Below are 21,987 nucleotides of genomic sequence, written 5' to 3'. Positions count from 1 at the left end.
AGACTCTGCAACTGATGATGAAGCAATCCAAATTGAACCCCAAGAGGAAATGAAATATATTGTGTTCAAGTCCTGCCTTATTAGTCTTCTTTCAAAGTGTCTTTCTTGAGGAGAGACAGTTATTGAATGTGAAGAAAACACTGTAGGTAGTTTGCTACAATTTAGTCTTTTTTGTACAAATGGTCATCACACAACCTGGAGATCTCAACTACACATAAGGAATGCCCCAGCTGGAAATTTGCTTTTGGCTTCATCCACTTTATTTAGTGGAAACACTCATGAAAGTATCAGCCAATTTGCATCTTTCATGAATCTCGAACTTATTGGAAAAACCAGTTTTTATAGCTTTCAAAAGAGGTATCTTTTTTCTGTTAATTATAAGGCTTGGAAAGAGGAGAAATCAGCTGTTATTTCTGAAGCTAAGACGTCTGGTAGTCTTATGTGAATGGTGATGGTCGATGCAATAGCCCAGGGCATAATGCCAAGTATGGTACTTATACAATGATTGCTGACTTGACCCATTGGATTAAGTCCATTTCTAATCATCCTTGGTGAGGCTCTGCAAGTTGTAAAAAGAATGCAGAAGAATTGGTGGAAAAACGGAAGTCTGCCCTTTACCACATTTCCAACAAGCATTTCTGGAGGGAGAACACATATTTCCATCAATGTTGCCACCAACAATTAACAGAAAGAGAAACAAAACAGAAGTGGTGATCTCCTACTTCACAAGCATATATTGCTGCAAAGAAGGCGATATGTGACAAGAGGCTTCTAAAAGACCTGCGGAAGCTATCTGAGTTTTTTTCACACAGGAGAGTAGGAGGTTTACTATTCTCTTTTACTGAAATACTGCCCAAAGAGAGAGCATTTTTCATTTCCTGGAATGGTAGCCCGCACTCAGTTAGCAGCATTAGATCACAACAACAATATTAACCGTGATAAAGCAGTCATTAAGTCATGCACAAATAAAGGGCAAGACCGTTACAAAATTATTTTTGCTAAAACAAAGAAGCAATAGTTTGTAAAAGCAATGAAAGAAAAGAAAGAGTACCAGTACATTGATAAACTACTTGCCGAGGTTGTAAATGCATGAAAAACTGAGGAGATTGAACTTGTACATCATGGGGAGAATCTTCCAAAAAACATTTCTAAATCATGTCCACCCAAGAAAGAAGTACTTGTAAAGGAACATCAGTCTAGATTTGCATAAAATTTCATGGTGATGTTAGCTATGCAATAGGTTTTGCCATGCCCATATAATATGATGTTGAATCAGTGAAGACAAATTTTGTACTACTTAAAAAATGTTCATTCTTAAATATTAACATAGCAAAACCTTTGCTATAGCTAGTTTTACCACTGCGTTATACAAACTATTTATGTAATTAATTATAGTTATATTATAACCAGTGTAATAGCCAAGCCACATTTATATTTTAAAACATAATTATTCGTTTCTTTGTAAATCAGTTTTTATTTTTGTGATAAAATACCTTTTGCATGAAAATATGACCTCAATGCTCAAGTTTTTAAATTCAATACAATATTTAGTTTATAATACGCTCGGACGCTCCCCAGTAATTTATCTTATTTCCTTTTTATTGTTTTAATTTATGTTACCATAATTTCTAATTAGCAGCAATTTTAAAAAACACTTGAGAAAAACGACGATTTTTTTGAAAGCAAACATGTTTGCTTTCAAAAAAATCGTCGTTTTTCTCAAGTGTTTTTTAATTTATGTATTATATATATAAACCTTGTATCACCTATTATTTCACTTATAATGAGGATGGCATCATGAGATGTTGAAACATGCCCATTTTTAAAAAACTTGTCGTTTATATTAAATTTGCATAGAGAGATTTGTGATGGAAAGTCCCCCATTTGATTTGCGTTTAGTGGGGAAACGACGGGATCGATTGGAAAGTGGGAACATTCATTACCTACAGAGATCAGCGTATTTGGATCATTCGTCAATCTTCAACAGGATATACAAGAATTGCAATTGCACGCATTTGGTGACGCCTATAGTCAAGAGGTTGGGGCTGCAGTATATGTGGTTATAAAACAGCGTTCTTGGACAAGAAAAACTTGTTAAGGGGAAGAGTCAACTTGCTAAGAGAGGCACGACAATTCCTAGGCTAGAATTGGTCGGGGCTCATATGGCGACAAATCTTGCAGTAAACGTACGAAACGCATTTTGCCCAAATCCAGGGCCAACAATCCACACCTGGGTTAGTAGCTTGATCATTCTTCAATCGAGTTCGAAAATTACAAGAACATCCCGAGGTTGAATGGCCTGACGTTCCCACATTGGAGAATTCTGCTGATATTGTTAGTAAAGTAGGAACCGTGGGAGGGGTAGAATTGTGGTGGTCTGGACCCGAAGGGTTATTCTAGCGTGCCCAATGGCCTGTTCTACCATTGGTTAAACCGTCGCCAGAGTTTAATTCAGAAGGTAGGAAAATCTGTGAAGTGATGTGCACGACTCAATCTGATGTTGTATCTGATAATTTTGAAAACCTTCTTGAAAAAGGGGACTACCATCAAACGTTGCTGGAGTGCGCATAGGCGTGAATAATTGCAGAAATCAGAAGAAAAAAGTTGTGCCGTTGGCGTATTAGAAAGCAAAGCAGTGAAAATTTGGTGGATCAAACGGGTGCAATAGCAGAATATATTAGGGGCCAACTACTCTAAAACGAAAGCTTCCTTGCGTCTTGAAAAAGACAAGAGGAGGATATTAATATGCATGAGAAAAATTCCAGGAAGTTTCCCAATCTATCTCCCAAATAATGCAGAGTTTACGAAGAAACTGATGCATCGTGTCCGCTCCGGAACACTCCATGGAGGAGTAGAGTTAAAAATAGCACCTCTCAGAGAACAGTATTGGGTGCCTTATCTAAGGACTCAGGTAAAGAAATTTGCAGCTACTGCTTGGGGTACAAACGGTAAAGGGCAAAGGCAACCGCACCTCTTACACCTGGCCCCTTACCCAAGGATAGAAGTAACCCAGGGACAGCCTTCAAAGTTGCTACAGTTGACTTTGCCGGTCCTGTGAGATATTTAAAATCTAGGAAATGTTCTGGAAAAGCGTACATAACAATCTTCGCTAGTAGTTTGTCAAGAGAAGTACACCTGGAACTCATAGGAAACTTGGAAACATCTACATTCATCACATTTTTAAAGAAAAACATAGCCCGACGTGGGCATCCCAGAGTCATTTATTGGGATAATGGTGGGACATTTGTAAAGGCCTCTGTATGGTTGAACAAATTAAGGAAGGACTCTTCGTGGGCTCCTCGAGACTCACAAAATACAATCGAAATTCGATTTAGCCGCGCTCCTAGGTGGAGTGGACAATTTGAACTTTAATTAGGGTGATAAAGTCAGTCATGTTTAAGGTAATTGGTGCTGGTCGTCTGAAGTGGAACGACTTCGAATAATTAATAATGGATGTTGAAATTCAAGTTAGCCGAAGACCTCTGTCTTATGTTGAGGATGACGTGGAGTTAACAGTATTTAAGCCAACAACTTTGTTGTACCAGCGGACATGTGATTTACCGGTTGAAGACAACTGGACGATTAAAGATGGTGACCTTAGAAAACGTGTCAAGTACCTTGTGACTTGCAAGATAAATCTTTAGAGACGATTTAAGAGAGATTATTTATCTGCGCTACGAGAAAGACACAATATGACACACGGATAAAGGAAGTTCGTTCCTAAAGTAGAACGCGTTGTGATGGTGTTGAGCGATAGCAAAAGCAGGAGAACGTGGCTATTTGCTGTGGTAGAAGAAATTTACCAAGGAGTTAACGCTGTTTTGCCAGGTGTAAGAGTGAGGACCAAGAATGGAGGATTGGACAGACTGATACAACACTCATATCCGTTGGAAACAAATTGTGACTGCCCCCAACCAGGAGGGAAATTATTGAACATCGATTCACCAGAGTTTGTATCTCGAGAATAGCTGCAGTAGTTGCTGGCGAACGCATACAAGAAATCGCAAGAGACGAAGCAGACTGAATTTTTACTATGTTCTTAAAACTTGATTTTGTTAAACATATACATCCTTTACGATGTATATCGGGGAGAGTAACGTAAATGGACAGCCGGAGGTAATTATTAATTCTAGATGAATCAATTGTAATACATAGGCTGAAAAACATGTTGTTGTTGTGCGATTGAGTTAATGCGAGTGAAAGTTGTAAAATGACGGTTTGTGAGATATATCGTAAACCTTACCATAGGGAGGCTGGTAGTTTGCGAAAAAACCGGTGATATTTATGGCCGTAACACAGATAGTCGTCCCAGTAAAGTAAATTTGTTTCATTGCATTAGTGGTGCATCTAGGTTTCGTCAAAATAAATTATTGCTATATGTTTGTATTATTAACCTGGACGATCATCATTTACAAACATATAACGATACTCCCGGGTTCAAACCATTTACTTTATAAATTATTGCAGCAAATTTTGGAATATATTTACATTTATAACCCCCTTAGAGACAAGTCAATTCGTAAATTCTATTCTTTAGAAATTCAAAACATATTTAGGGCTTTTCTGATAGTACTTTTAATTTTAAATCAAGCTGCTATAATTAGTTTTGACGAATGTTGGATGACTGGATCTGCTACTGCATTCCATCTTAATATTGACGGGCACATTCAACATCTTGTTGTCTATAAACACACGTAGTTAAAAAGAACTGCTGGTGTGAGCAATAATATTTTAATAAAGTAATTATTGTTAGTGCAAAGTGCATACACATTGAAAGGAGTTATAGCTAAAAATAGTTATCCTCACTAGTATATAAAATAACTGGTAGACCTCCTCTTCCTTTAGTTCCAGCTTTGCATCCGCTATACACGCTGTTTATTATTTCACTAGACTTTAGCGTGAATGATCATTAACACTTTAAAACATTACTAGACAAAGACTGAGCTGTGATATTTAAATATTTATTGTAATTTCTGTGCTTTTTTATGATTGATTATATGTTCTTGTGTTTGCTTAATTGAAAAATTATGTACATAGAAGCCATGAGCAACACTCATACTTGTTATTTAAGATAAGTATGATAATAAGTAAAACGAAAATCGAACCTCCAAGTCCAGAAGGAATGCCAATTAAAACTATACAGAAAAAATAAAAACAGTTTCAAAGTGAGATGGATTGCATCCCCATAAATTAGTTCTTATTGTGGAATGAAGTTTTGTCAGTATGTCGGCACGCGGAACGTAAAATAAAGCTAGTGATACGGGGGGGGAGAGCACAGATAAACAGAGTTTATAATTAGAGTATTCCAAATTGAAGAGCGTATTTACCATTAAAAAGCATGTTGAAATAAATTATATTATTTTCGGTATTGTTTCGTCTATGTTAGATAAGAATCTCTTGAGCTACACAACTTCTTCATAAAACAAACAAAATGACAAGGATATTCTTTAGAATTAGTCTAAAAGTGCATAGGTAAGGCCAATTTAATAAGAAAAGGGGCTAAACTGTCAAAATTGTTGAATAAACCAGTAACTGTGGGTTTGCGATGAACGGATGTAGAAGAGTCTATCAGAACTTTATAAAAGCTAAGTCCCAAAAGATTGCAAATCCGGTATTTGCATGTTTTTCCTAAACTTTGCAATTCTGATCTTTTTTATCGGCGCCATGTTGATGATTAATTTCTTTATTACTTTTCCTTATAAATTTTATGTTCCTTAGTTTTTAGATTATTTCAACTATAAAACATCTAAATATTTCTTTTAATTGCAAGACTGAAAATGAAGGCACACTCCGCTTTATAGATATTTTAACTCAGCCCTTTGATAGCCGCTTTTCTATATCCGTTTATCTTAAAGCCACATTTTCTGGTTCATTAAACAATTTTGACAGTTTTATCCTTTTTTTGAACGTGGCCTTATATGAACACTTCTAGACCGATACTTCAATATTTCCTCGTCATTTTATTATTTTCACGAGGAAGTTATCAAGCTCAAGGGATTCTTATCTAATCATGGATATCACGGTAGCGTTCATTCATAGCTACACTCGCACTTTTTAAACTGCATTTTCCCTACACCAAACACTGGCAACAACAACTCAGACGCAAACCCTACAGAAAACAACATCATTTACTTTAGCATGCTTTTAACAGGAAGCTTTGTTCGTCTACTTTCCTGCACTTCTCACTTTCCTTTATTTTACGTTCTGTGAGCGGTCTGTCTGCTTTCTTGTCCTTTAAAGACCAGACTCCAAAACTCCTGAGAGCTCACATAGCTTACAAAATTATGTTTCAATGCGGAGCATTGCATGTAAGCCGGCGCCATTTTTATACATGAATCTGAGAACATTTGTGAGTCTTGTCTTTGACGAGAGAAAAATGAAAAACAATTCCATTGTCCAATATCTATAAACATAGTCACGAAACAAGACATTTCTCCTCTTTTGAAAATTTTTCTAAACTACTTTCCCCTCATTCTACTTTAATCTCGAACTATTAGTTCGTAAAAGCTTACTTGTTTCAAATCGTAAACATTATCAAGCATGAAGAAGCATAAAAAGAAAAAGCATAGAGCACGCAATATAGTTTGAGTGTTGGTATTTGCTTACGCTTTTTTTTACTCTTCTTTACAACACCGCTTTTTTTCTCGTTCCTACCACTAACAACAACTCGACCTAAGGAAAGGGAGAATTATGTTAAATTTTTTTTGGACGATACTTGTTTTATTATTTAAATTAAACAACTAAAGTCATACCAATAATCATTAGCTTATGCAACAAATGTGAAAAGAATTATCAAATAAAAAAACTGAAAATATTTTGTTTTAAACAATAAAAGAAAATTTCTTATATTCATATCAAATCTGCATGTCTGTTTGCTATATGTACCACGTGTCTTCTTGGTCTAAGATACAACTAAAACAAATTATTTTTCTATGACTTTAGATCTTTTTAATACTTGATTTGCAAGTGTAAGGCCTGTTTCTAATGTCAAAATTTGCATGCGCAGAACGCATTAAAGACAAAAGATAATGAGATGAAATACCTCAATATTTTTTTAAATACGTTCGTCTCATGTAAAGTTTGACGTTTGAAACGGGCCGAAAGGATTAAAACATTCTTGTCAAGAGTTGTTGTTTAAGAATTTCTTGATATATCTTACAGTGTAGCAAGCTGTCAGGGTGTGCAGAAGCTGGTAGCAGTATCTCAAACAGAAATAAACACAATACGTCAAAGATGGCATATGTTAAGCCCATTATAGCTGTCCAAATTTACATTTGCTAAATGCATTAAAAACAAAAAAGTTATATTAATATTCAAAGAACATGAAAAGAGAATGCATTGAGCATAGAAAATATTAGAAATATCATGTTATTTGCTTACGTCTGCTGTTACTTCTCCTTCTTCTTTCGTTTGAAGATGTATATCACTATCACTGTCAGTGATTTTACCTGATGCAAGGAAAGAAAAAATGTTAAAATGTCAAAATGGACGATAAGGATTTTGTTTGTTAAGTAACAGAAGGCATTCTTGTCTTCAATTATTCTTTGGATATACAACTATAAAAATATTTTCTAATAAATGCAAAAGAAAATTTGGCTAAAAATAAATAGTATATAGATATATATTATTTACAGTCATGGAGGTCTGTAAGGAGAAAATCATTTTCAAGAGATCTCAAAAGCATCCCAAAGCCAAAGTGAAACTACTTTTTAAGTAGTAAAAACCAACCTTAATGGTAAATAACATTTTTTATTTTTATTATGACATAATTTATATTGTAAAATGACCGATGCGTCCTGACGTTGAAAATACAAATGGATCAATTGATTTCATTCCATCTGAACAGGGAAAATTCACTCTAGCTATGATAACAGCCATACATCGCGAAATAATATCACTTCTGCACAACGGTCAAGATGTGGTAAAAGCGCTATTCCAGACAATCAGATTGCTGGAAATAAAAAATGTTGCTTCGTATGCTCAAATAAAAAAATGAATATTCACATTTTCAACTCTTAGAATTAACAAAAGGAAAATTATTATATTTATTAGTACTTTAGATTTCCATTTATATTTTTCTTTGTGCTATTTAATGTAATAAAATCTAATTTCTATTCATGAAGCTTAATTTAAATTTTGACTTATTTATTAATTTTTCTCTTACGCCTTGCATCACTAATTTTTTTGAATGATATAAACATTCTTATGAGTTATGACAAAACTTTACATCAATAGTTGCCACTTAAGATTTTCTTACTTTTTGCCACTCGCATATAAGAATCTGAAATTTTTCTCCAAGCCAGAGCTGTCTGATGTAAACTTTACAAACATGTAAGAAAAGGACGAAGTTAAATCGATGTTTCCCGAGCAATACTTTCCCAAGCTTCTCGATGACTGAGAAGAACCATCAAATATTTCAATGGAATCACAATTACATTCTGGACACATTTCCAAATTTAGAGAGTTCATAGTAAAACGAAAATTCAATTACTACACGAAATACAAATTTTGAACTTATACTACATTTATCTGACATTTTTCTCAATTAAATTTATTTTGGAGTGTATGGTGTCAAAATCACGAGTGTATCATTACATGTTTAAAAATTTAATCATCCAGAATTGTAGAGACTTGCAGTAGCAGGTCTAGAGTAAGTCAAAATAAATTACTTCAGCACATTTTGGCAATTATTTACATTTCTAAGTGGCGAGAGACTTGCCGAGCGGAAATCGAATTCGTGTGATAAAAATTAATGCCCAACATAAAGTTCTGATTAGAGCCATAGAAATAGACCAAAAAAAGACAAATTGTAAAATTAAATTTATTGTAACGTTTCGTCTTTACTCAAGACATCTTCAGACAAATAATAAATAGGATGTTAAGACAAGATATTATATTTACAAAAAGGTGTTAAATTACTACTAAAGGAAGCGGTGTCGAATGGATATATGATAAAGAAGTTAGGAAGTAAAATATAGAGAAATTAAAAGAGGTTAAGTGGAATGGAGTTTCCTTGCACATTAAGTGAAGGCTTGTATTTATTGATTAAAAGGCTTTCATGAATGGAGAGTTCATAAGTATCGCCTCTTCACCAACTTCCACAGCTTCATCCCACTTACTTACAAACTTTCACTAGTCTCCTGCTTACTTCACCGCATCTTCAATCTTTGTTTTACTTACGAAAATTTTCATACACAACTCGAATTTACCAGAAAGTCACTCACCAAAAACGGTTTTCCTTCACGTATAATTGACCAAATCACACGTCGCTTCCTTAACAACACCTTTGCCCCTAAACCACCTGTCTTGACTGCTCACAAAATGCCCATCTATTTCTGTATTCCTTTCACCGGCATACACTCCCTTCAAATTCGCACACAAATCAATAGCCTTTGTGCTGCAGCCTTCCCACATATATCTATTAAATTTGTTTTCCGCCCTTCTCAACGTATCTCTTCTTTCTTCCCCTTTAAGGACAAAATTCCCAAACCTCTGAGATCTGGTGTAGTCTATTTATTCAAGTGTCGAAGCTGCAACGCCTCGTATGTGGGTCAAACCACACGTCATCTACACACCAGATTTTCGGAGCACTTGGGAATATCCCCCTTACAGGCAACCAAGTTTCCCACCCTGCATCATCAAGCATTCTTGCTCACATTAACGCAACTGGACACACCCCCAACTTAGACGACTTTAAAATAATCTCCTCTTCCAACGATACTTATGAACTCTCCATTCATGAAAACCTTCTAGTCAAGCCTTCACTTAATGTGCAAGGAAACTCCATTCCACTTAACCTCTTTTAATTTCTCTATATTTTACTTCCTAACTTCCTTATTATATATCCATTCGACACCGCTTCCTTTAGTAGTAATTTAACACATTTTTGTAAATATAATATCTTGTCTTAACATCCTATTTATTATTTGTGTGAAGATGTCTTGAGTAAAGACGAAACGTTACAATAAATTTAATTTTACTATTTGTCTTTTTGGTCTATTTCTATGGCTCTAATCAGAACTTTATGTTGGGCATTAATTTTTATCACACATTTCTAAGTGCCTTAGAGGCAACTCCAATGGTAAAATTATATTCTTTTGAATTTCAAAACCAACAGTGTTTTTTTAAAGTACTTTGAATTTAAAATTAAGCATCTATAATTTATTTTGACTAACGCTGGATCCGCTACTGGAGACTCGAACCGAGAAGGACAGTTGGAGTTGATGTTGACTCAATTTTCGACAACCATAGTGATAGTAATAATTAGAGGCAACAGAGTCACTTTACACTTAAGATGACTGCCGTTGTTGAAAAATTCAGTAAACATCAACAGTAACAGTCCGTCTCTGGACTTAATTTGTTCTAATATCAACTTATTTTTGTTTTATTTTTTCCTTCACTGAAGAATAATCATCAGTTGTTATTTGTATATTTTATACATATTCCTATGAACAAGTGTTTAAAAGCAAATCAACACATTATACTAGTAGTATACTGAGAAATCTTGGATTGCTGTTGCTGTTTAATATTCTAACCTTTAGCCACTCTCACGTACGAAATTGAAAACGAGTTTCCTTTTACTGCGCCATTAGAATTGAACTTTATATATAGGTAGGATGCAGATGAATTCAATGTAAAGCTCCGTGTGCAATACTTTCCTAGACTTTTAGATGACTGAGAATAGCCATCAAATACTTCAATGAAATCGCAAGTACATCGTGAGCAGCTTTCTAAATTTAGTGATGAACTAGTGAGACGGATTAGATAACTTGAAGAATAGGAGTAGGTACGCCAGCATCGTGCAATGTTATTGGAATATTTTAAAGGATGATTGGGACTGTATATTGTTCCAGAGCTGTCAGTGAGAGTTGTCGTGTAGGTACATTGTGCTGAAATTAAACAGCAAAAAACAAAATTTAACTTTGAAATTTTGTATTTTTTTTCATTCCGAAGAAATTTTCTTTAAAATTTAGCGACGGGCAATGAACATTTATCTTAATTATACTAGAGCCATATGTGTTGTTTTATTTCTAACAATATAAAACGTCATTATGTAGAATGGCGATTCAATTCTCGCTTTGTCAAATTTTACATCTTGCTGCTACCTCAGCTTTTCTACATTATTATCTGAAAATTTGAAAAACTATATCTTAAAACGAATTTTTTATTAATGCAAAACCTATTTCCGGTACTAAATAATACAATATATTTTTCATAATTCAAGATTGATAGCATATAACAACAAACCCAAATGTCTGTAACATTAAAGATGGGTTGGGATAAAACACGGATAAGGATGCGGATAAGAGGGTAATACACGGAAGGGATAAAACACGCATGAGGGGATGAAACACGGATAAAGGGATAAAAGATGGATCTTCTTCAAATTTTATGTCATTTCAAGTGGCGGTGTTTAGCAAAATTATTATGAAAATATTTTGCCTCAAAAATTATGTGCTAGTGCTTAAATTTTTCCATGTGCCAAAATTAGGAAAGTAAAACCAAAATGTTTTAGAACATCTCTCGAAAAATGCGTCGCAAAAATAAATTTTGCATGTGAATATAGTTAGCATAAACGCTCTCTGCCATAGCCATTATGTAGACATTGTTTTTCTGCCTGAGCATTGAGAAAGTCTCTCCATAATGTCTCAAGTTGCAGGTTAAATGTAGCAGGTAAAATGAAGTAGATTTGCAGTTTTAAAAGTAGATGTTCATAGAAAAAAGTTTATGGTGAATTCTCTGGGATTCTTTTTTTTCTGTACATGCACACTTGAATGTGCTCTAGGAATCAGCGTTCTCTACTGTTAACACTAAAATATATACTTAGCGCTGAAAATGAATGATTTGCGTTTGTTATACATATATCTTTACCCTATAGTTTTACACTTATCAACCCTATAGTTTTATACTTACCAACCGTATAGTTCTATACAATTATCTACCGTCTGTGAACTCAATTAGCCATTCAATAAACTATTCGCACAGAACTAGATATATTGTCAACTTGACACTTTCAATATATTATTGGATTGAAGAGCGCTGTCTATTGTAAAATACATTTGAAAATGATATACTTACAGTTTGTAATTTATACTTTGTGATACACCCATGCAGTTGTCAAATCGTACAGCAGTAGACAGCAAGTTTTTGTATCAGAGATTACTGCCAAAATTAAGATATTAGACCAAATTATGAGTATTTTTATTTGAGTAAAGTATACCGCCAGTATCGTTGAAATTCTATTATTCGACTGTTATATATAAATGAAAGTAATGCGTTGTTAAAATAACGAATTATTATTAGTTTGGAGGGCATAAAATTTTAATGCATTCGAAAATGTAAAGATCCAATTTATAAATTATAAGACATGGTTAGACAATATGTATAACTTACACTATCCCATGAGTTATACCCATGAGTAAATCTTGAATATTTAATGAAGCTTAATTGGTTCATGAATCCTGATTCAACCAGAATCAACCATGCAGTTGGAGTCTATTACAGTGGGAATTGACCATATGGGTACATCATATGGTATAAGTAACAACTTTTTAGTTCTTACTATTAAAAATGTAAGTATGGCCTGTTTTATACGTCGCATTTTACATGAGTTGAATTCATTCAAAACAAAAGATAATGAGGAATTTTATCTCATTTTCTTTTGTCTCTAAAGCATTCGCCGCATGTAAAATGCGACGTATAAAACAGGCCTATGTCATTTTCAAATGAATTGGAGAATTTTTATTATAACTTGTATTAAGCGGCACTCTTGGGGATTTCTCGTGTGACCGCTTAACTACATGCCAAATAACAACATGCCATAACAACACAATATAAAGCAATATTTTCTTAGTTTAAACTGGAAAATAGAAAATAATATAGGTGAAAATGTCATGGCTCAAACTGTTGAAAAGTAATCAATTGCAAGCCGCAAGTATGTCAAAAGAGAAGGTGGTTATAACATATAAATTCCGTGCGTTTATCTTTTTCTTGGAGATACGTTTTCTTGTCAATAGTTGAAGAGACGTAAGAAAAATTCAAATTGCTGATGTAATTGACTACACTTTTGAGTGATTACGGAAGATAAATACATTATAAATACATGTATACAATATATTTGACATGTTCCAGGATAAATATTTAGGTATATATTTTATTATGTGGTGTATTTACCTTATCTGACCATTTACTACAGTTTCAAAAAATTAAAAATTAAGTTTGCAACATTGGGAAAAGTGACCGTGTCCGCTAGAAAGAGGTGACTTAATAAAGATCTCTTTAATTGTTTTTATAATATGAAATTTTTGGGACTTTGCCATATGACCGCTTAATACGGTTCTGCTTAATACAAGTTCCATTGTGTGTGTATATAACAAACACAAATCATGAATTTTCAAAGCTCTAAGAATATATTTTAATGTTAACAGCAGAGAACGTTGATTCCTAGAGCACATTCAAGTGTGTGTATACAGAAATAAAGAGTCCCCGAGAATTCAGCTTAAACTATATTTCTACGAGCATCTACTTTTAAAACTGCAAATCTAGGCGCACAGCTCTGTTATAATGCTTTCCAATCAATACTTTGTCAATAGAGACTTCAGCAACTATTTCGCTTTGTACAACAAGTTCTCGGAGACCAGCATCGCCAAGCAAATTCCAATGACACCGATCCAAATATGATAATGTGTGAATATTCTATTATTATATCCCCTGATGAGTGAGAAATCACGAAAAAGGCTTGTCCTGATAAAATTATAGTTGTTCTTATTTAATGAATAAATACTTAAATGTTTAAAATATATATACAAGATGACGGAGGTGAGTATATTAATTAAGGTGTATAGTTACAAGTTAAATGACGGAAGTTAGCGTATTAATTAAGGTGTATAGTTACAAATTACATAGGAGTGTTTTGGATCTATGGCGACAAGAGGAAACAAGTTCGTTGCGTTTGTTGAGGGATGATTTGGATGGTTGGTAGAGGATGAAGAATTTTTCTTTGAAGCAAAGGTTACATCTTTTACTAGCGCTGTTGTAGGGTTTGCTGTTTGTAATGATGTTCCATGAGATATCGTGGTCAATGTTGCTGTCTTTAATGTTCCAAATGTGATTACTGAGTTTGGTCGAGTTTCGTAGTCTTTTGTAGCGGAAAGAGGCAGTGTGATTTCTATGCCTAGTCTTAAATTCATTTTTTGTAAGTCAATGTACGTCTCACTTGTGTTATTGTCCTTGGCTTCATAGTAGCTTGGTAAATGACGGATGATCGTAGGCAGTTTCCATTAAGTGGGCAGTTTTGTTTCTGTCGGTAGTGGCATGTTTTTGTATGTGTCTTTTTGTTCGCTGTGTTGCCTTTAGTTTTGTCTGATGTTCTCAATATATGTTTGATATGATTGTCGATTATTTGTTCCATATTGCTCATGCAGCTAGAGTTGAGTTTGATGGTGTTACGATTAATGAAAAATTCAGTAGAGAGGCAATGGTTGAGTAAGTCTGCGATGTCATTCTTGCCTAGTTGTGTTGTAGCTTGCCGAGTTTTATCGTTTGTTAGTAGTTCGTTTGTAATTTGTTTAGCAAATTATTTGTTTAGTGGTATGGATATGAACAGTAATGTAACGTCCTAGGATATCATAGTTTTTTCTGGTCTTATTTTAAAGGTGTCAATGATGGCGAGGAATGTGGTGGCGTTTTTAATGGTGTGAGGTGAATTTTTGACTCGTGGATAGAGAATTCTAGAAAGATATTTTGAAAGTTCATACGTGGGTGATCCTTGGAAGCGTTACAATAGATCAAAGCGGGTTGTTTTTTTGTGGATATTTGGTAGTACGTAGAAATTGGCAGTTGATGCGTCATTTGGTCGGATTCTTCTGGAATTGTTTTCGGTCAGTTTCTTATGTGTTTAAGTTGTTTCAGTTTCTGGTTTTGCTGGGTTCTGCGTGGAGAGGTTCGTAGGTGGTAGTGTCTTATAGGGTGGGTTTTGGCTTTGTCGATGTATTCTGATCTGTCCATGATAACTCTTTTGCGTTATTTGTCAGCTCGTAATATGATTATTTGGTCGTCGTTTTGTAGGTTTTTAATTGCTTTTAGTTCTTCGTTGTTCAGAGTGACTGGTGGTTTTTCGCCGAGGTTAGTAGTGATTTTGTGACGAATGTCTTCTATTGTTTGGTCAGGTCGGCAATGTAGTCAAATTTTATCGCATCTTTGAAGTTGAAATTTGATCCTTTGTTTAGAATTTTAGTTTGCTTTTCTGTTAGTGCTTTGCTCGAGATAATTTTGACCCATTCATTTATGTCGGGATGGAGTAGTTTGTGTCATCTTGATTCTTGTAATTTTCGATGAAGTTCATGGTGTTGTTTTTTCCTATACGTGGATGTTTCTTTTTTAATGTCTTCATTAATTGATTTGGAGTCTGATTGTGTCGTGTATCTTGTTACGGTTAAAATCCTACGCACCATAAACAATACCACAAAAAACATAACCTTCACTAAAGACAAAGACCACGACAAACAACTTACTTTCTTCCATATCCTACTGACCAGAACAGATGAAGGTACACAAAACACACAAGTATACCGCAAAACTACTCACACAGACCAAATACTTGATTTCAACAGCAATCACCAAGCACAACACAAAATAAGCTGCATACGAACACTTTTTAACAAAATCAAGACCTATTGTAACACCGAAATAGCCAAGAAAACAGAACGCAATTACTTATACTACACATTTATAAAAACAATTACCTAGAAACTTTATAAACAAAACTATAAACAGATTACAAAACAAAACACAAACCAATAAAAGTAACAAGAAACCCGACGAAACAGTAAAAATCATCACATTACCATACATAAATGGAACATCAGAAATGACTGCCAGTCTTCTTTACCATTTAATATTAACGTCGCCAATAAACCTACACAAAAACTAAAATCATGTTTCACCAAACGTAAAGTCAAAACAACGATTCATGATACAACTGACGCGATCTACATGATACCATGCAAAGACTGTTCAAAGCAAGGCATATGACAAACCTCAGAGAAAATCGAAAAATCGAAACAAGATTCACAGAAATCTTATCTTGTTGAAAAGAAAGAGAATGAATACAATTATTTAATAGTCACCCCTGATAGACGGAAGGCAAAACAACTTTGTCACGTAAATATGTTAAAACTGTATTATGAAAGAGAATGTACCGAGGTAAAGAATGATGTAGGCATGGTAACCACATTTGAGACACAAACAAATAATAGTTTAAACAATAACAATAATGATGGAATAGAACTCTACAATCTGTCTGAGTTGATCAAACTACACAATTTTGATGTACTACAAAATATGAAATTACAACTTGGTCATCTTGACAAAGGAAAACGAAAAGACATTGAATCTCTTGTTGAAAAATTCCCAAATTTGTTTCCTGACATACCTTCACGAACCAATAAAATTGCCCACGACGTAGACATCGGTGACGCAACTCTCATGAAGGAGCATCCTTATCGCCTTAACCCAACAAAGCAGAAATATCTTGGTACAGAAATTTCCTGCCTTTCTGAGAATGACTTCATTGAACCTAATCAAAGTAGTTGGAGCTCACTATGTATTCTTGTTCCCAAACCTGATGGAAGTTACCGCATATGTACTGACTACCGAAAACTAAATCACGTGACTAAACCTGACAATTACCCCATTCCACGGATGGATGATTGTATTGACTGAATTGGAAATGCTAAATATGTTTCTAAATTTGATTTACTAAAAGGATTTTGGCAAATTCCTCTTACTGAACGTGCTAAAGAAGTTTCAGCTTTTGTTACACCACATGGTCGCTTTCAATACAACGTTATGACATTTGGCATGCTTAATTCTCCTGCAATTTTTCAACGGCTTATCACCAGTCTCATTGCTGACATTGACGGCTGCGATGGTTACATTTAATGATTACACACAAATTCTTCCAACGTTTAAGTGAAGCTAATCTAACAGTCAATTTGTTAAAAAGTGAATTTAGTTGCGTCCAAGTTACTTATTTAAGACATATCGTGGGTCAAGGTAAAGTTAAACCAGTTGATGTTAAGGTACAAGCTATAGCCAACTTTCCAGAATCAACTACCAAGAAACATGTCATGCGTTTTCTCGATATGGCAGGATACTACCGCAAGTTTTGCCTAAATTTGTTTTCATTCACTGAACCATTGACTAAATTGTTACAAAAGAACGTTAAATTCTCCTGGACAGAACAGTGTGAGTTAGCTTTTGATCAGTTGAAAGCAATGTTGCAAAGCTCACCCATACTATCTGCCCCAAACTTTTCACGTTTGTTTAAACTAGCCGTTGATGCCAGTGATACAGCTGCCGGAGCAGTGTTACTACAAGAAGATGACGAGGGAATAGATCATCCAGTTTGCTACTTTTCCCGAAAATTTAATAAAAGCCAACGAAATTATTCCACCATCGAAAAAGAATGTTTAGCTCTTGTCCTTGCACTTCAACATTTCACCGTTTACGTCTCCTCCACCGACACAACCCTGATTGTATACAGCGACCATAACCCATAAGTATTTCTGCATAAATTACGTCAAAAGAATGAACGATTTTTACGCTGATGTCTTATACTGTCGTAGTACAACACAGAAATCCGTCAAATCAAGGGACATGACAATCTCATTGCAGATTGCTTTCACGACCGTAGAACATTATTACATTTCGGTTTTAAAAGAAAGCCCTTTTAAAATGGGAAGGCCATAAAGTTTGTGTCTATGTAAAGATTTGTACTGATACTAATGATGACTCGATGCAGATGTGAAGCTTCAAACTGCATAAACCATTAGGTTTTATATAACTTAATGTTTAAATCATGTCATACTTTATCAATATATTTAAGTTGAGTGTTGTTTGAATGTTACTAATATCTAATGCACTATACTGAAGAATTGAAGATTCAGATATGAAACCTTTAAAGTTACTGTACTGTATATTTCTTCATTATAACAGTTTTTGCTTTAACAAACAGTTTGAGCTTATTTACCTATTAAAGTAGAGAAGGGAGATTTATCATATGCATTATTGCTGCTTTTTTTAAAAAAACGTTTTTTCACTTTTCAAAGCTTTTCTACAATTTTTTATTTCTTATTTCTTGATGATATAGAGGTAATATAATCCAATAACTTTATAATTTCTAAAAAGATTTTAAGCTTCTAGCATAAAAGTACACTAAAGATATTTAATTCATTTGGTTTTATTGCCTTGCTATAACATATCTACTTGCACTTCATCATTCTTGTATGAACAAAACACCAGATGTGGATACTCTGAGAACAAAATGCACTACCAACTGCTTATGAAATTTATTATTGAGGTGAAAACTGGGTTAATCATTAAAATTGTGCACTTATATTGCAAATATAGGAAAAACAAAACAAAGTGAAAAAGAAGGGTAGAAGTTTTAAAACTACAATTGAATTATAAACACCATTGGAAGCATAAGTGTTTTGATGATTATTTGCATTTTGCCCAATTCATATATCAATACAACAAAATCAAAATGTGCTAAAACTTTACAGGTATTTGATGCAGTTTCACTTCAGAACATCACAAAAAGGTTACTTAAAATAATCGCCAAAGCGCAGCTTGGTAGTTTGACCAACGAATAAGTTGAAGCAAACTGTCACACGTTGGTGGTAGTTGCTCATCTGAACACTTTCCTGTCTTGAACAACGAGAACCAACATTGTTGACGTCTTTAGAATTCTTGTCACCGTACAATTAAAAAAAAATCTATTTAGTTGAAACACACAAGTTCTTCTGACAGGGGAAATGCACTTTTTAAGGAACAAAATGAGATCAAATATATGCAGTTACGTAGAAGAATGTTCCACGCTGTCTTTTTGCCCTTACCAAAAAAAGAAAGAACTAGTGCTGTCACATACTTAAAATAAAATTTTGAAAGTATTGATTACAGTATGCTATTCTTTCACTTATTATTATAGCAACATTGGGACGGGGCGAGTGGCTGAATGGCTAATTGCGTGAGCTGTAAGCCAGATGGCGCGGGTTCAATCCCGGCTCGTGGCACATCTGGTAATGTGTCTGTAAACCTAGCCCGGGTTGACCAAAGCCATGTGAGGGAAATTTGGTAGAGGAAACTATGTCCTCGGATGGACTGTATCTGCATCTGCAATGTTGCAGCCTTGTCACACTGTGTCACGCTGATATCAGCATTGTAGTTGCGTGAAAGGTACGAGTGATTGTAGTCTGGTCAGCTACTTTCACTATAATTTCAGTAACCAGGATGTTCCACTTTGTGGAACCCTCATACGTCGAAATCGACGGAGTCCATTATTATAGAAACAAAAGAAAAGTAGTGAAAACATTGGTGTTATAGAATTACCAGTAAAGACATGTAAACCTAGACTAAGATTTCATCTCTTTCTTCTACAATAGCTTGTATAGAAACCAAGCGATAGTTGTTTCCCGTTACAGTCATGAAGCATATTTCTTTGTTAATTTTTCATTGCATGGCGATCGACAACACAAAAACGTCTGTATCTGGGCTTTTGATTATGATTCTTTCGTTGGTTTCTTTAGCACGATTTTCATGTAGTAAGAGCCGAGTATCAGCTTCCTCGTGATTACACTCCAATTCATGCATTTTCCTGAAATCCACTTTATCCTCATCTGATCTAATTCAAGTAATGTGACAGTATTTCCTTTTGACGTTACATACAAAGATGACAGATATCCGAGAAAGATATTGTTTGCTTGTACTTTAAACTTGTACATTAAAATTCAATAAAGTACTTATGTCTTACTCTGCGTATAACTGAAAATCATGACGCCGTAGGGCATGGCTATGTATCCAATACGGTGACCAATTCTTTTTGCAAGATACGCCACTGTGCCAATATATATTAGCAATCCATGCATAAGCTTCTCTAAAACTATGTTCTGCATCGGAAATACAAATATTTACTCTTGCCCACGACTAGAAATCTTTTTTTAACTTCAAACCAACCTGTGTTTCCTAATTGCTGCCATTTTTCATTCACTTCCATAGTAAAACCACATATAAGCAAACGGAACAAGTTTTTTTTATTATATCGAATCGAAAACAGTTCAGAAGACTGCATGAAGATCATCAAAAATAAACTTACGTGCTTTTAATATGCTCGTTCTCTCTGCAACTGCGGTTGTAAACAATTATTTTCTAACGAACACGTTCTTGATATGTGTTAAATGATTTCTACGCTTTGAGTTTGGACTAGAAATACTATGTTCAAAATATCGTCACCTGTAAAATAACGTCCCAAAGGCAAGTATATTTGAAATCAAGGACCTGGTTTGCAGCCAGCGAAACAAAGTCTATTTCTGTATATAGTTTAACTTAACTTTCTTTAACATGCTTACGAAGAAAACAAATTTCTTCAACTTTTTCCTAGCTCTTTTATTCAGTGTTTCATCAGCATTTTTTAAGTATAACAAAAATCAATGAAAGTATTGTCATTCAAAACTTTTCAAAACTCAAAAAGATGAATCGTTGTATTTAGTTACAATTAATAGCGATTGTCACTAAATGTACTGACGTGTGTGGATGGCGAGGTGCAGACGGGGATTACGGCCAGTTTGTTTTTGGCAAACTTGGAGTTCAGGTTAGTAAGTAATTCCAATCATTGAGAGCCTGACTACTCCCGAGTGCACCTTATCAACAACGGTTTAAGGTTTTAACGCTGATGGGAAATTATTTTTGGATGATTTCAAACTAGAGCTTGCATGATCAAAACCCAAACGGAAACCTTTGCAGAAGCCATTTAAAACATAATAAGCTTTGTTGCGATCTGGATGATTTGAAAGCTGTACTGCAAACTGTTCCGTTTTTACAGGATTTACAATATAAACTGTAGAAAATAAAATGTCAAAAAAGTTTAGATTAGGATTAACTAACAGAGACTGCTCGGAATCACTCTCGCTGATCGCGCCTTTCATGGTCATTTGAAATTTGGGTGTGGGGATTTCGGTCCCGTTTACGATTTGTTTCTTGGCAATGCACTCGTATACGTGACCCTCCAAAGTGGTTTCTATCCCATTAGTGGCAAAATCTACAGCAATCAAGGCAACTGTTGCAAAGACCTTGATTTCACGGTTAAACAAAAACGAAAAATCGCCTTTTGAAAATTTTGCTTCGTCAAGTCCGAATGTCTTAGGAAATTTTGACAAGGGTATTTCGAAGAAATTTAATGAATCGATGATCCGAATTTGATAATCTTTAGCTACAGTGTATATAACATAACAGAAGGCCAATCACTCAAAATTTCGACACATTTTTCCATTGCGTATTTGTGACTTCGGCTTGACTCCAGCAGGATTTTTTACAAAATATATATGGAGTTTTATCGCAAGAGAATGTTGTTTTGCTAAAAATTCACGTTCAAAGGGAACTTTTGCCGAAATTTTTACCAGGAGTGGTCATCTTGTGAAGGAAATAAGGTACAAATCTTTTGTAGTACAAAACAAATAGCTAAATAATATTTTCACGCGATTTTATTTCATAAATTTTGGAGTATGGACTAGTGTCCTCTATGTAATGGTAGTTTATTTTACATTTTGTACACCATTACTTTACTGTTTGTATCATACTTATGACGCAAGTTTTCCATTCCTATGATAAGTAAAACATAACAAGATCCATGGTATACGAGATGAATTTATTTCGAAATACTTGAATGCGCTTTACTGCTCCATGTCTCAGTCTTGGAGACTTTGGAAGGAGAAATTACAAATGCTAAACATATCTTGCTTTTTTCGTATCTATGATTTAATGATACTTCTTATATTTGTAGAAATAAAGAATGGTGCTAGATATCCGCAATTTCATTTGAAAAGTACAATTTGAAAATGTTGTGTACAAACTAACAAACAGTACTTTGGACTGTTTAACTTAATAAAATCGAAATGATAATGTTTAAATGATTATCGATTCTGAATAAAA

This window comes from Xenia sp. Carnegie-2017, unplaced genomic scaffold, assembly GCF_021976095.1.
Source record: "Xenia sp. Carnegie-2017 unplaced genomic scaffold, XeniaSp_v1 HiC_scaffold_25, whole genome shotgun sequence".
Taxonomy (NCBI): domain Eukaryota; kingdom Metazoa; phylum Cnidaria; class Anthozoa; order Malacalcyonacea; family Xeniidae; genus Xenia; species Xenia sp. Carnegie-2017.
This window is presented reverse-complemented; position numbering follows the sequence as displayed.